The sequence below is a fragment of the Trachymyrmex cornetzi genome, unplaced genomic scaffold, assembly GCF_001594075.2.
Source record: "Trachymyrmex cornetzi isolate Tcor2-1 unplaced genomic scaffold, Tcor1.1 scaffold56, whole genome shotgun sequence".
Taxonomy (NCBI): Eukaryota; Metazoa; Arthropoda; class Insecta; order Hymenoptera; family Formicidae; genus Trachymyrmex; species Trachymyrmex cornetzi.
The window spans coordinates 517,559-536,027 of NW_017299871.1; positions in this window are offsets into that span (position 1 = coordinate 517,559).

Consider the following 18,469-nt stretch of genomic DNA (forward strand, 5'->3'; position numbering starts at 1 on the left):
GAGCGATTCCTGTTCGTGCAAGTTTCTTTGAGTCTTTCGGTAATTATAAATTATACTACATTTTATTATTTTCCAAAATAAAGAGTCAATATTTATTCTAGAAAGTTGAAAGTATGTTGGTGAATTTTTAGAATATTTTGAAGAGGTGAAAAAATGAAGAGATTTGAAGACCCTTGATGGTATGGATGAGGCACCAAATTGTAGATGGTATGATAAGGGTTAAGAATATATTATTTTACTTACTTCGTAATATACGTTAATATTTTAACGGTTGACGCGTGGCCTTGGGAGGATTGTGGTTAGTTTTGACGGGGCGCGGCAGGGAGCGAGCGGCGCGTCATGATTACGTACGCGCTTATTGTTAATTACCGCGCAGTCATCCATTATCGAGGTTCGTACGGTCAGGTAGCCGTGCCATTTTTCTTCACGTTTCTCTTTAATAAAACGTACTTCCGACAAATACTACACTGTTAAAAAAGACATAAAATTTAATCTACTTTTAAGTTACAAAAATTAAATTAAATTTTATGACTATACACGTGTAATGGAAGTAAATTCCAAGCAGGCACATTAAAAATATTTAATGTGATGTCAATGAAAGTGAAGTTACAAATAACTTAAATTTAACGTTTACTTACATTAAATTTTATACAAATTTACATAAAATTTAATTAAAAAATGTACTAAACTTCGGAAAATTTTATGAAACATACACTACATTTCATGTACATGTACACAAATATACTTTTCAGTTACAGATACATAAAATTTAATGTAGTCATAAAATTTAATTTAATTTTTATAATTTAAAAGTACATTAAATTTTATGTCTTTTTTCTAAGTGTAGATAATACTGAACGTCGTACTTTAGATTCTACAAACTTACTTAAAATATTAAGTAAGAAATAAGTCAGAAAAAGTTTTTTAAAATATAATAAATATTAAATAAATACTTAATTTTTTTTGTAATTTGAAGTACGTATTTTGAAAAAATTGTTTTTAATACGACCGATCCCTGACTGATACGACTTATTTAAAAAATACATATAAAATAAGTTTCGAATACTTATAAAATGTAATTAAGAAATAAGTCAGAAGAAGTTATTTAAAATAATAAATTCTAAATAACTCTTCTATCTTTTTTATTTAAAATATACATTTTAAATAATTTTACTTTGTAAATACAACTGAGCCCTGCACATCAGTATATTGTTAATTAGACTTTATTTTAAGTTAAACAAAATTAATTAGTATTTCGTTGCGAAATTAATGAAATAATTTCTTATATTGATTTTCTCAGAACTCAGCAGTTTAGTTTTAGCGGCGCGAATCGTTTGATGTGATTACCGTAATTACATCGTGATTCATCGAAGAATATATTTGACATTTATTTTATAATTTTAAATATTTCATATCAACTAATATGCTGACAAAAGGCAAGAGGTAACAAATGGTTTTTTATTACATAATTACTCACGAAAAGTGTTTTTGACATCCCAAAATTATATCTCAATTTTGATTTACTCTTTGATTTACAGTTAAATAAAGATTAATAATAAGTTATACATCCTTTAAATAAAGATAAATGCAAAAATTTATTTTAAATTATTAACAATTTGGACTACATTTATAGAGATATATAATTTAAATATACCTGTTACTTTTTCCAGAATAAGAATGCGAAATAAGATGTGAATGACAGAATTAAATGATTCAAACGTGACAAAAAAATCACAATTTTTTGTTAAAAATATTGCATACATTGCACAGATTTTTGTGTAACAAAAAGTTATTACAAATTAATAATTATTTATTGTAACGCAATTTAAAATGTCTAAGTATAGATAAGATGTGCGTGTAAGAAGTAAAGCACAAATCGTGCAAAGCCTATTCGTCGGAAAATATATAAAATGTAATGAACAGATCATTTTATCTATTTTATAATATGCGTTAATATTTCGACAGTTAGATGATCGGTGTGCGACTTTCGGGTTTGTTTTAGCACGGTCGGGCGGGCAGACGGCGTGTCATGTTTACGCGTAGTTACCGCGCAGTTATTCCATTATCGAGGCTGGTACAGGCAGGTAGTCGTGTCGCGTGTCGCTCTTCTTTACATTTCTTTTTGAAACATAATTACGAAAAATGTTAGATATGGTACGAAATGTTGTACTTTATGAATATTCATAGTATATAATTAACTCGCACGATTAATTATTCGTAAAAGGATCGAGATGACAATCATGAATCACGGACCAGATATTTCGTATGATTCATTCATTCATTTAAAATCAAAATGCGATGGAAAACAGAAGTTATTACTATTTCGCGACAATTATTTTTGTTTAACGTAACATTTTTCTCTTGTTTGAGTAATAACTCTCGATTATACTTCGAACGGTATCACACAAGTCATTAAAAAGTAACGCTAATAAATACTCTCATGCAAATAACGCAATTTATGCGATTTCTACTTTCACAATTAATACAGTTTGTGTAATTAATAATTTAATTAATTTTTCGTTTTCGTGAATCTCTCATGATACGATAAAAAATTGAATGTAATTTTGAAACTATTTATCGGTAATAAAAGAAATATTTCTCTTTTTTTATTAATCTCTAAGCTCATTCCATTGGCTCTAATTATATTTTATAGACATCGTAATAAGAGATTCAGCCCTTTTATCTGCTCTGAATTTATTTCGCAATGGTGGCGAATTGATATTTTTGATATTTATTTCTAAAAGTCATTGCATATAGTAATGTAGATAATAGCTACATATTACATTTTTCAGATATCTTCTCTCTCACGGGTACGACCTTGACGTGGTGGGAGGGTATCCTCAGTACCCGGAGGATACATGAAAAGAACGGTTTCTCTCAAGTATCTAAAAATTTTTCAGATCTGTCTGATATACCTAGGTACATGTTTAGATACTTGAGTAAAATCGTTCTCTTCGTGTAAAAATCCAACGGTGGGGAGGCTAACGTACCCTCGTCGCCGATTAAATTGAAAGTAAACGAACCGTAGCCGGTTCGTCGCGTCGCGCGTTTGATTCGGGAGTGCCGTTCAAGTTATCGGACTAAGTTATAGACTTTTCATAAAACCCATTCGATGGCATTCCAGTTCGACGATGGAATCACATCTTCGATGATTCGACAGGAAAGCGGAACTCTCATTGAGACGTTACTGAAGTGGTCACGGTCACTGCAACGCTCTCACACCAAGTGCTCCGGGCACGAGATGATGCCGGCCGCATAATGTCTCGCACTTCGCAACCAGTGTGAAGCTGGCCCCCCAATATTGAAAAATCGAATATTTTATTTTTGCATTCGTTTGCTCACAAATGCTCCGTCGGAATTTTCGTTTACTCACCCTTAGTTCCAAAGTTATACAAAATTTAAATTTTGGGGGGCCAACTTCACGCTAGCGCCCCCAAAATTAAAAAATTGAATATTTTTTTGCATTCGTTTGCTCATCGTTTGCTCACGAATACCCCTTCGGAATTTTCGTTTGATCACCCTTAGTTCAAAAGTTATACGAAATATAAACTTTGGGGGGCCAATTTCACACTAGCCCCCAAAATTTAAAAACTCGAATATTTTTTTTGCATTCGTTTGCTCATCGTTTGCTCACGAATGCCCCGTCGGAATTTTCGTTTGTGTGTGTGCTCACCCTTAGTTCAAAAGTTATCTACTACTGAAAAAAGTATGAGAAATCCGAAATATTTATTTTTTATTTAAAAAATAACTTTGAAACTCTTGTATTTTTACTGTATATTCCATATAAGTAGTGGGCCATTCGTGGATGAAATATATGATTCATGAAAAATATATGCCTAATGTATATAAAATGACATAGGAACTTATAAAATGTTTACAAGGTTTTATTAGGAAATAAAAATGATAAATATGTATAATGGTTATATGATGCAATAATAATCGCATCTATTTATTTATTAATGAAAAGTAAGATTTAAAAAGATATTTCTTAAAAACCACACTGTTACATTGTTGCTATTGTATACTTGTACTTGTATACTTGTACTAGTATGCTGTTGTACTTGTAATTTGTATACTTTCAATTTTATTATTGTATACTTAAACATAATGTAATGTACATGTACTTAAATTAACATAACGAAATATATAAATATTTATTATAATATACTTTTAATTGTTCTTTCCCCTACAGGAGGAATTAGAAACTTGGTGGAAAGACATGTGATTATTAATGAATTATAGTCAATTTTGACTAAGTAAGTTTTACATATAATTATTGATATATGAATAATATATTTTATATACATATGTATACACGTATATTAATGGACATTCACATACAAATACCACATTCAATTATAATAAATAATAGCAAATACATGTTAATAGGTAATATATATTTTATTTCACTTAAAATCGAAAATGGCATTGGCCATTATATAGCTTTTTGTAAAAGAGTAACAGGATTATGGGAACAACATGACGATTTAAAAACGAAAATAGAAAGAATATCTATTAATGCATTATTAAGCATGCTTATCCGACCAGTAATTATAGCACATGTTATATCAAACTAAACATATTTGTATAAAAAAGCGGGGGAACATTACTGGGGGCATAACTTATAGACATAGGATTAGCCCGGATCTACAATGGGTTTTTAGACCGTAAGCCATAAAAAATGGACAAATCGCAGTCGCTTATTCTCCTCGCATTCGACTGTAATTGGTCGATTTCTTACGGCTTAAAGCTTAAAACACCTATTGCTTAATACACTTATGTACACCTATTTTCTAAAAATATATTTATTCATTCGATATTTTGAGATTCTTGAGCCGAGACTATTGATCTTGGAAAAGCAATATTGTCTTGTCTCGAAATTAATTAAATCAATATTGTCTTGATATCGTCTTGGTTTCAAGGCAAGACAAGACAAGAATCTTGAATATTGACAAGTCTCGAATATTGCATGCATCACTAAACTTAACCCTTGTTCGCCATTTATCGTGTGTTCCGTAAGTACTCGTCGACGTGTGGTGTTGATTCCATCGATTGAAATGACAATCCTATCATGGATTTTGTAAGCGTGGAGTGCCGCAGTATCGCGCGAAAGATTTTTGTAAATGAATAGTCTGCGCGCGTTTGTAGTGTATTATTCGCGAGTGTCTTACGCGAGTATCCTGTGCCAGAGGATGTCAACCCGATTCTGAGAGGAGGAGGATGAGGCATCGGGCACCGGCGGAGCAACCTTGCGGTATTATTTTTTACTTATGCAACATCATTATTTTCCTTCTGTTTATTCTTGAGTCATTTTATTTTAATGATTTGAAAATGATAATTAGAAAAAAATAATTATTTAAAAATTTTATAAGTATGTATTTTTAAAAAAATATATAATTATTTTTATAAGTATAATTGAATGATGAATTAAAAAATTCGATGTTTGTAAAAATTATATATTTAAAAAATTATACGATTATTTTCAAGAGAACTTTACATTTAGCAAATATTTTTAAAAATTGATTGATTTTTTGCTCTGTTTTAATTTAGATTTTATATTCTTTTTGTTACAGAATCATCGTAGCGACGTTGCAGATATAACTCTGCTGTTGCGCATCGGGTTGGTGAGTGAAAAATTAATGTTTTTATTGAGGTAACGGATGTGTGGTAATTTCATTAATATACTATATATCTATAAACGCATATATGAATTAATTTAATAAAAATATATGGATAAATATATGTATAATATTCCATACATCCGTTGTCTTAAAATGGATAAATTAGAACAGATTAGGATAAACTTAATCCTGGATGTCTTCTCATTATTGAATATGTTGCGCATGCACTGTTAAATTTATATAATGTCACGTTACACCCAGTTTGAGTTATTTCTAATTATTCCTATATGTCGTCACTGCTTTTACACAATATCTTGTTAAAACAGAGTAAAACTATTTAACTCAGGAAGATTATTCAATTTTGTTTACTAATTGTAAATTCGTTACTGTGAACGCTTTGATATGAAGTAACTCAAACTCGGTTTGATACTAAGTAATTCAAGCTCAGAAATATAATAAAAAATAGATTGTTTCGATGGTCGTTTTTTAACATGTTTTATACAATATTAAAGTAATACATCTTAATTAGAGATGTAAACGACGGAAAAATAATAGAATTTTAGAGTAAAATACTCGAAAATTAATTATTTTTTTATTTCGACTTTGATAGTTTTTTACTTGGATATTTTTTGTAGGTCATTTAAGTCTGCTCGCATTGCTTGAAATTCTCCAAAATTGTTGCACTTAAAGTGATATGATTAGAAAAATAGATTCGGGCGTTGAGAAAAAAGAAAGCACACATGCTGAATGCAAAGAGTGCAAGCAACGCAAACAGATCTATTAACTTATTATCAACCCATCAAGAAATGTAACAGCCAATAATACATATTTCCGCTTCGATATAAAATTATAAAGACAAAAGTATAAAAATATATCGAAATAACTAGAAAAATAAATTCTATTTCTTCTTCTACAAATTTAACATGAACTCTATAAGATTTTTCATGAATTTTATGTAATTTGGTAAAAAATACTGTTTTTTACATCTCTAATCTTGACATACTTGGAAAAATAAAAATCAAACGGAACAAAATATTTGTTTTTTTTTAAATATATAAAATACATAAAATTAAAAGATATAAAGTTTATATAAAATAATAATTAGAATAAACAAAATTGTTATTTATGAATATAAATATTTATGAATCGTAACACATGGAAAAGCGTTTGTTACAGTATTACATATATACCAACAAATATTATTTTATTAATTTTCCTATTTATCCTATTCCCAAATATTCATTCAAGATAAAATTTTATACAAGTTGGTATAGAAAAGCAATGTCTATATACACATATATGTGTAATGTGTACTATTTTTAGAAAATTCTTTCTATTGTTTCACACTTATTTGTACATACATGTTACTGATGAAATGGTATAACAAAAATTTTAATGTAGCGCATATAATTTATTGATCTCTCTTTTCTATAAAAAAACATTTTACAATTATTATTATTGTTTATTTCAATGCACTGACTTTAGCCTAATCTTTTATAACTTATCCATATGTAGTAATTGGATTGTGTACAGGTTAAAGTGACATGATGTAAGATCCAATATACATTTTATCAAGCCACAAAAAATTTTTTATGGGGGGGCTGAGTAGGCAGTCAGTCCCACCACCCGTTAAAAACAACCGATATGGAAAATCAAATACACAAGATTTATGCGCTATTTATGCGCTACTATTTCCAGGCATTTTTGGTTTTTGCGCTGCAACACTTAAGGCACTTCTCTCTTGGAGCGAACAGTCATATTCATCCCTAAATCACGTCTGCCTAGCTGGCCCCACCACTTACCCAAATCATAATGAAAAAATTCTGGAATAATGCGCTATTTATGCGCTACCCATATCCGCAAAAAAACATTTTTGCGGTCATTCCGTTTAAATAAAAAAAAATTTTTTTCTGGGGGGATTGAGTCAGTAGTCAGTCAGCCCCCCCCCCCCCCCCGTTAAAAACAATCGATTAGGAAAATTAAACACACAGGATTTATGCGCTATTTATGCCCAACTATTTCCATCCGCCATATGGGTTTAGCCATTTTAAATTTCCAAATTTTGAACACGAATTCGAAACGAGCAACCCCAAAACCTCATGATTCCAATTTTCAATTTTCAATTTTCAATTTTGATCATGATTTTGGAACGAGCGACCCTTAAAACCTCACGATACAAATTTTCACCGAAATCGGAGAACATTTAAAATTTCGGTAACATTTCCGTCCGCCATATTGGTTCAGCCATTTTGAATTTCGAAATTTTTATCACGATTTTGGAACGAGCGACCCCTAAAACCCCCGAATACGAAGCCACATCGAAATCGGAGTACTCCAACATCCCTTTGAAAAGAGGCTTCAAAAAAATGTGACACGCTAATTTTAATATAGGAAATAGAAACAATTTTATTTAATAATTATTTTAATTTATTATTTTTAATTATTTTAAAAATGATTCTAATAATTTGTAGAGTACGATAGAAATATATTTATTGATGTGAGGGAAAATTATCCCTTTCAGATCTTACATCACTCATCTGAATTTCTTATCTCCGCATACTTTGAGATGAGATTCAGCAATTAATCCTTTGAATCATTAAAAATACATACATGGTCCTTGAATTTTATCGGATGATATCGATTTAGTAATTTTCAGTTATTTATTTTTAAATTAAAGTTTTGTTGGTTACATTATAAAGTTTATATTAAGAAATTTAATCTAGTTTCGTAATATTCGAGATTTTTAAAATCAAAACGTTTTTAACATGAAGATTTTTTAATTTAGGTTTATTTTTAGTCGAATATTTTTATTTCTAATTTTGAATAAACGCGAATAGAAAATAAACTCGAAATTTATTCGTATGTTAATAGAGTTATTATTATTATTATTATTATTAAGAATTGTTCATACTAATATTTAGTTAATTTTATTAATATAATGGCCCCTTCGCGTTCGTGTTTTGCGCATTGTACAAAAGCGTAAAATCTTACGCCTTATTGCCGGCGATGTTTGTCGGCAGCAGTCGGCAGCAAAAAGGAGTATTTCCCCTTATTATCGATTTCTGGCATATGAAGCCAGAATATTGGCCAGGAGCGACGAAAGGTGAGTTCAATCTATAAGTATACGAAGTAGGTGTGTAACACCGATGTAAGTTTTTAAAAGGTATTTGTGTAAAGATAAAAACTGAATATTTAGGAGAGTAACTTGCTCGTAAATTGCGAGTTCTTATATTTTTTGAGTTACTTACTTATTTATAATACAAAAATAATCAACAAACAACAGGGCTACTAAGAGCCAGTGCGGATAATCAAGCGTAAGTTTTGTAGATTAAAAAATTCTACAAAACTTGCATCTGATTATCCACGTTGACTCTCATTAGCCTTGTAATTTGTTAATTTTTTTGTATTTTAAAGATGGAAAGTCTGTTTTAATTATTATTATTTATTGCTTATTTATTTAATATGATCACGATTAGGTTATCTCACTGCTCTGGAGACACTGGTAGTGTCTCGGCGTTAAGTTATGGCACGAGACTTGCCTCCTTTACGCGAACGAGTTGCGTCAGATCGAGGTTATCGGAAACTCAATAAGGGCTGAACCGATCGAGTTCTAAGTGTACTCATTTATCAGTACGTGATAGGACGTGGTTAGGCATTAACTGCGTTCAGCAAAGAAAGTATCTTTGCAACTTTTGTAAAATTTTTCAATACGATTGATTTATACATTTAAATCCATGAGGAACCTAAAGCAGGAATCAATCGTATTGAAAAATCGTATTAAAAATTTTACAACATTTGCAAAGCTGCTTTCTCTGTTGAACGCAGTCATCGTATTATATTCGGTGTTATTACACATTTATGAAATAATGTAGGTAGGAATATACGGGTGGAGACAGGTATACGCGAATAGTCACGAATAAATGAAAATACAGGTAGGTAGGATGATATAAGGTATGTATAGATAGAGACAATAAGTATGGATAGGTATAGGGATAAATACAATAATTTTAAATTAAAATATTAAATTGTTATAAATAAAATGACAAATAAATTTCGCGATCGGGTAATTTTATTTTAAAAATGAAAAAGTAAATACAATTAAACTAAAAGAGATCATATAACAAATCTAACTAATAAACTACGTAACATGTAGGTGGAGATACATATAGACATCATATATGTACAGTCAGGGCCTAGATTGCAATATTTTTTTTTTAATGGGTTTCGGAATGCAATCTATTTACCGAGCGATTGGTTCTTACTCATGGATCTATAAATAATAATCAATCGCTAAGTGAGCAGACTGCATTCCGAAACTAATTTTTAAAAAAGTGTTGCAACTTTTTAGGCTCTGATTGTACATACTTGATAATTGGAAAAGAGGGATTAAAAATTAAATTAAATTTTAAATTAATTTCAATTTTTGTTTAATTATATCAGCATCCCGTTCCAATTATCAAATATGAAAATAAACCAAATTATATATAATTTTAAATTTCATTGAATTTTCAGATTCCTTGAAACTAAACTTTTTTATAAAATTCTATACATGTACAAATTATGTAACGCGTTAATATTGTAATTAATTGTAATTAATTGTAGTCGTAAATAAATGTTTGTATAATAACATTAGGTAATACAAAATTTATGTAAACTATGTTTAGGTAAATGCTATCATGTTTACTTTTATCATTTTCACAATAATATATTAAATATTAACCAAAGTAAAACAAGGCAGAAGGATTTGTAATCAAATTATTTGGATAGTTATTTTGAACGCGATGAAAGTGCTGTCGTGATATCGTGATATTAATGAGTTTTATAACCGCAAATTAATAATTAATAGTAAATACGATTTAATTCTCGTTAGTATTTCATTTCGCAATTATCAATAGTTCATTAAAAAAAACATTGGTATTAAAAAATTTTATGTTATCGTATGTATTTTCGACGTTTTCGTATAATCTCGCATTACTAAATTTTGTTAATTATATGCTTCTATAATATAATTTTTATTATATTTCGAACAGCGTTTATAATTGTACATTAAATTGTAAACAATTATTATTATATTATTAAATGTATAAAGGATTACAATAAAAGATAACATTAAAAAAGTTACGATTGCTAATTATTGTGCATAATATGATTAGCGAAATACAATAAAATAATTAGAGAGATATACACAAATAAAAATAAATTATAAATATATTACCTGCAAAAACGGACTATTGAATTTATTAGTAGCTCGTTTTTTTACGAGTGAGTATACTTACAAAGAAAAAAGGACTGCCGATAAAATTGGCGGGAGTGGTGAAGGGCCTCTTATACAAGTTGATTTGTTTTTATTCATTTAAATTTTCTTTACAACTTTAAATTAATGTAGTTTACTCATAACTAGAAAAATCCCAACTTTATTCAACGGCTTGCAAATTGCAAGTATATTTGGTAAAAACAGAGCAGCCTTTTTAATACTATCAAAGATAGTATTAAAATTTGCATTTTAATGCGAAATGATTAGCGAAATAAAGGAAAATAATTAAAAATAAAAATATAAATCTAGAAAAACAAATATATAAATACTCGCAAAAAAGGACACTATAATTTACAGTAGTCTGTTTAATTGTTAAAATCGTTGAAATAAATCTATCAAATTAATAGAGATTTTAACGATTTCAGCGATTTATTTCCATCAGGAGCACCGCAAAAAGAATTGATATTGTTGTGTAGTTGACATGCATTTCTTCAGAGAACAGTAGTGAGCGGGCACATTTTGTGGTTTACAGGAAAAAGGCTCTCATGTCTTCTCTCAGATTTCTCTCTGGTCGAGCCATGCCAACTCTCTGATGTCACCAAACACGGGCAACGACAAACCGCATCTGCCTGTCAACTTGTTGAAACAAATACCAAGCTACACCACAATGCAAGCGTGACAAGCCCATTAGGTATTTATTTATGATATTATACATGAAACGATTAAATAAATATTAATTGCAATGATTATTATATTGTCGATACCTTTCATGGAAAGGTAATCAATGGTTATCAACAGTGGTATTTGAGTCTATTGATATATCTATTTATCTTTCGCGATTTGACTCAACTGGTAACTGTTACGTTTCAAACAAAACGATGAATGTTATATCAATAATAGACATATAGGCCGGTATTCATAGTCAGATCTTATATTCAAGACCGTCTTGAGTATAATCTTAAGAAGTTACGAACCAATCAGAGGGCTGCATTAGCTTTTTAAGACATTACTTAAGATGGTCTTAAAATAAGAATCCACTATGAATACCGGCCATAGAGCGGTACTTATAGTCCGTTGTTATTTTAAGACCGTCTTAAGTAATGTCTTAAGATGCTATTACGGTTCTCTGATTATTAGTTAACATTTTAAAACAGTCTTAAATATAAGTTCCGACTATGAACACCGGCCATAGTCTTTATTATAAATAATATAAATAATTTATATTGAAAATTTATCTTATTTTATCCGAAAAGGACTCGAAAAAGAAAAACTATAACGTGAAATCTATTTCTCTTTTTTGCCATAAAGTATCTAATGGAGAAATCGATATCCGGTTTTGCCGTTCTGATTCATTTCATTTTATTACAAGAAACTGAGTTATTATATTATAGCTATCTCTCTTCTCGTACACGATTATTAGATAAACCTGCAATCTGATTAATCTATAGCTATTTTTATATGTTTATAATTGAAGTTTAATTCATTTACCATTTTTTATCGTCTTCTTGTGAAACTTTCTGCATTTTAAACTCGATAAGTAATTTAAAGTTAATTTAAATTTTCTCCTTTATTCTCTAACTCTTTTCCAAATAAAAACTATTATTTATAAATAAAAAATTGTTATGTATAAATGAAAAAAATTTTAGCGTACGAATGCAGGAAAGTTAAACGTTTTTATAAATATATATATTCAGTGCAATTTTATATAATCGCTATAATATATAATTGTTATAATTTGAAACGTATTATAAAGAAAAACTGATTTACATGGAAAATAATATAAGGAAGCAGAGATTACAAATATTACTTAGTTTAGATAGAAATTGTTTTTAATTATTACATGCTAGGATTTACGTATTTAATAAGAGTAATAAAGACATTTCACAAATATATTTTGGTATTTATTTAAGACGATTTTACATATTTTGTGTTTTGAATAGATTTCACAAAAAAATACGTTAAAAGATTTTTATGTAAAAAGATATAAATTTAAATCTGTCGAAGTTAAATTTTAAAGATAATTGCCAGACTGTCATACATTAAATCTTTTTATATTTTTAATTGTCACATTTAATGATTAAAAATAGGGAAAAATATAGACAGTAAAAATTGTCTGCATACAGTAAAAACTACAGGGATCCATTAAGATTCGAATGAATAATTAATAATCTCAGTGTCTCTTGACGTATATTTTACATTAGTTTCCGAGCGGTTGTTATCACGTGTTTTCATAGTTCGTACATTAAGTAGATTGGTCAATGTAAGTTTATTAATAATACAAGAGATAATAGGCGAAAAAATGATTTTATCAATTTTTCAACAAGTTTGATAATCATCATAAGAGAAAAAGCGATCATATTTGATTTGCGTATATGTGCTTTTATATGCTTGCATATCTGTGATGTTCTATTAATTATAAATTGAGATATCGTCCGGAAATTGAACAACGATAATGACTTATCTTTAATAATACTTTAGCAATTATTTCGAGCGTACTTTCTTTTACAAATGGATATTCTTTCTTTTTATGTTTTATATGCGCATCTCTAATTCTATACTAATACTATCATTCATGAAATACTTGCAATTGATAGTAAAAGTAGTATAATAAGAGAGTTTTTTCTCTCTCTCTAACTTATTCTTGAAATAGAATTCCACAACAACGAATAAAGTTATGGTATTATAGAGTTCAAGATATAATTATAAACATAATTGTTTCATAAGACCTATATTTCGCTATATCAATAAATTTGAATTACGTAATGGCGCGCGTACCAAATAGTAATATAATTTTGGAATAATTATAGTTTAATTACATATGTTGCGCATGCAATATTGCTTTTGTAACGTATTATTTTGTGTCATGCACTTTGTATGTTAACATATTGATTTATAGCTTTTCATTAATATGTTCGATGCAAACAGTAATGAATGTCAAACATTTCGGATTTCTCATTTGATGTTATAAGGTATTTTAAAGGTAAGATAGCAGTATTATATGAATTTAATGAATCCAAATAGAACTAATATTTATGCTACTACTGTTCCATTTTGTTCTTCTACATTTTATCTCCCGTCTTAACTTTTATTCATAATGAAACATAAATTTACATAGAAAGATAGAATATGAAATGAATGCGAGAGCCAATTTGAGGACAAAATGAATCATTAAACAAAAATCTTCGTGAAGTTGGAATTGTAGAGGCTATTTACGTTAAAAACCGTAAACTTTCAACGATCAATAAAATGAAATCCCTTCGATGATTATGTACCTCTAGATTCGCAGCAAGTAGGTACTATACAGAACAAAGGTGTGTTACGTACATAGGATAAAGCATTCCACGTCCCAATAGAGAATGCATCGAATTTTTTAAATTCCTGCATAAAGAATCAATGATATCGTATGTACGAAAAAAGTTACATGAATTCAGTCTAAAGCTTACTTTATTTCAGAATAGAATTTTTCCATAATTTTATATATCGTATATTTTAATGTATGTGCATTTTAATATTTAATATTTTATATGTGTATATTTCGATTTTTAAAATGCGTTTTGTATTTTATAATATACAAAAGTTATATAAATGAACTTCCATCTTTTGTGAGGTGAATTTTCTGACATGAATTATTAATAATAGATTATTTTTAAAATAGGCTTGAGTTTTATCATAAAATTTATTATGCAACAAAGAAGAATTATTTTTTACAGATTATTTAATTTGTTGAATGTTTAATAATAGTGTTTGATATAGAGTTTTAAATATCGCATCCTTTGTCTATATATTCTTAATATTTTTGCTGTGAAAGTGTAATAATAACGTGGCTTTATTAATCTTTGCTGTGAAAGTGTAATAATAACGTAACTTTAATATTTCCCTTTATTAATCTTTCATACTGATATAATAATTCATTTCTAATATTCGTTGATAAAACAAGTAGATGAAAATCAGCATATAATATAGGTGTATATAATGTTATACTCGTTTATTGGTTATATAATATCATGTTCAACCTTTTAGCAAATTTAATTTTAAAATAGTAGTATTATATATGGAAAAACTCCTATAATTTTATATAATGTGGAAATATTTTAGTTATGTATAATTATTAGCAAATTAACAACTGATATAAGTAATTTGTAATTAATAAAAAAAAAGAGATCATAAATTGAAGAAAACGATGCATAAACGTAAGTTTCCTCGATACAAAAGTTTTTTAATATTTGGCATAATGTCATAACTAGAATATTAAATGTGTTTTAATATTTAAATTTATGCATAAATTTTGAATTTCGGAAAATCGTATTGCATAAATATTATTTAATGTATTTTTTATTTAATTTAATACCGCAAATATTGCAAAGTTAAGTGCTTTTCCTCTTGAATTAGATGAAAGCAACCCTTTATTGAAACTCTTGAGACTAAGTTGAAGAAGCTTTTATGGAACAACAAACAAAATCACTTCACCATTCCCGAAGGATTAAAGGTATCTATACAGAATGAGGCAGATAGTCTTATTATATTTTAAATTTTCTATTCGTTTGGCTTTTAAGTAGAATATAACTTTAGTACACCGATGTGTAAGCGTTACATTATCAATTTTAATTAATTTTTTCCTTGTTTGAAATCATTAAATTTCTTATCAAGACGATGAAAGCATTAAAATGTGAACATGATATTAGAACTGCTTTTTAATACCATATGACTACTATTTAGTTAATTAGCAATCTAAATACGTAACTTGCTTAAATGTATAAGCTCTTTATAGGGAAAATACTACAAATGATATAAAAATATATATATTAATATATTTTTATTATATATATTTGCAGTATTTTCTCTATGAAAAGTTAATACATTAAGGTGAGTTATTATTTCCAATGAGTGCGCGCAAAATTTAGTAGATTACTTAGATACAATCAAATATACAGAATTATCGACATGTAACATTGCATGTATTTAAGCGATCAAGCTATGCATTTAGATTGCTAATTAATTAAATCGTAATTCAACGATTTTACGATAGATAATACATAACGTACATATATTAGACAGATTTATTGTAATAGACTATTACACTTTGAAAGTGCTAATGCATGAATGATGTAATCCTTTGGCGCTTTCAGTGGCTGAAACAATGGTTTAAAACATGTTCATTTTTTAAAAAGTGAAATAGTTGTTACGTTGAAACTAAAAGCTATAGAAAATAGGAACAATTAAGGATGTTGTGGCTATAATATCAGTTAAAAGTATTAGTCAAACAATTAATAAAAAAAAGTTTATCAACCAATTATATTATTCAAAACATTTTGATGATATTAATCCGTAAATACTTTCTAAAACCAACTGCAAAAATCAAAATAGTAAATAATTTAGCTTATAATGATTTTACACAGGCCATATTTTTCTGCTGTTTTAAGTCAACAACTTTTAAACGAGTAAATGAAACCAAATAAACTTTTGCATGAATATTTATTGTTTTATTAGGATATATAAAAACATTAATTTAATTCTTAATATTACTTCTTTATCAAATTTGCTTTTTTGCAAAGATGTGTAATATCACAAAACGCAATTTTACATAAGAATCAAGACAAACCAAAAATTAAATAACTTTTAATAAGAGAATTGTGCTCGAATGTTATACATATATTCAGACTAATAATAGAACAATCTATAAAATTTTATATACTTTTGGTATTATTTTTAAATATGACAAATTCTTAATTACAGTTCGAGCTTTTTTCTCTTTATTCATTTTTTTTAGTGATGTATTAGCCATAACTATGGGTTCAATCATGTTTGCTGAAAAATGTAGAGAACATCTACACATATATTCTTGCAGACTTTTGTTGTGATAAAATATAAAAAGGTAAAAGTCACTTTTACTAAACGTCGTATATTTTATAATTCTGAATTCATAAATCATTTTATTGAGTTGCATCTAATCGATAGCAAACTAAGTGTTTACTTTCTCTTATCTCTTAAATTATTTTAGACATTATTTTTGCTAACAGAAATTATCTTCAAATTTTAGGTTAATTATTATCTCAAAGTTTTCACAGTTTTAACAGTTGTAAGTTTACTTCCTGCTGTTTTACAAAATTTGATTTAAAATATATATTTTATTAAACACTGTCTTTCTGTATATTTTTACTATACATATATTTGTAATTTTTTATATATTTATTTATATTTTTTATATTTATAATTAATTGATTAATTTTTTATATACTATATTAAAATTAGTAATAAATATATTTTTGAAGAAATATATAAAAGAATTTTGAGTTTGCGTGTTATTAACTTTTGTTTGCTCATTATAATAAAGAGAACAATAAGATCGGAACAGAAGGGTCAAAGGATATTAAAGAAATTGCGCCTTTTTGTATTACTATCACGGAAGTTTCATTAGGATTCTAAAAGTATATTAAAAAAATAGGTGAAAGTCCAGAATATTAAAAAATTCCGATTAAAGGATTATCTTACGTTTGATTCGTTTCGACTTTGTTCTATTTTTTTTTTAAATGTCATAGTAAAGTAATACTATTTAATCTTCTTCTATCTTGTTTTATGCGTATATTTTTGCAAGATGATTTAGAATACTTATTCGAGACAATAATTTTAAATATTCTATATCTTTTCGGACTTTTTATAATATAATTTTTATTTACAGTATTAATGTAACTTCTAAATTGTAACAACTTTGAAAAGTTAAAGTTAGAAAATTAGCATATCGAAAGTTTGTATAAACAGATGTGATAAAAAAAAGTATGTCATACTTTGAATGCGAGCAAACTTTTGACATTTTGATTCTCCGACTTTAATAGCTTATCATTTAAAAGTTATCATAGAGTCAACATTTTGGAATTAAAAGTTTCTTCTTTAAATATCCTCAGAAATTAGCTATTACTCGTAATCCATGACCACAACAACGTTATTATATACGGCAGTTGGCTTTTTCTCTCGCAGTAAAGTTGCAAAGGAATAACTTAAAAATATTAAAGATTACAGAATTATACAGCATAATTTAAAAAAGTGTTATACATGTATGTTATAAGTACTATACATGTATTAAGAACTAAATGGACATCTGAACTAAAATTCCAATATTTAAGTTTACTAAAACACGTAACTTGTTTTCTAACGAAATAAAAAACATTACAATATAAGGAAACAAAAGTCAACTGGAGTGCTCTGGTTTCTTCTTCAGCCAGTAAATTCCAGTCTTGAATTCCCAATGGAGTTTAAAAGATTTCTACACATGTCTGCACACATACGTACACATAAAGAAATGTTTTAATAATAAAAAAGAAAATATTATTTCAATTGATACATAATTTTTACAATTAATGTTGATAATTTTATGCTCAAGCATAAATCATGCATAATTGACGTATGATTACTCGAGCTATTATACATATTACAAACATGCGGTTGTGAACCTTCGCACGTACGGTCGTCGTTGATTGATCGTGTATATCTATAATTCCTCTTAGTACTTATAACTCTCTCTTTCAAAAATGCTCTTCAAAATTACCAATATCATCATATTATCATATTATCATTTTATGTACAAATGTAGACAGAAAAA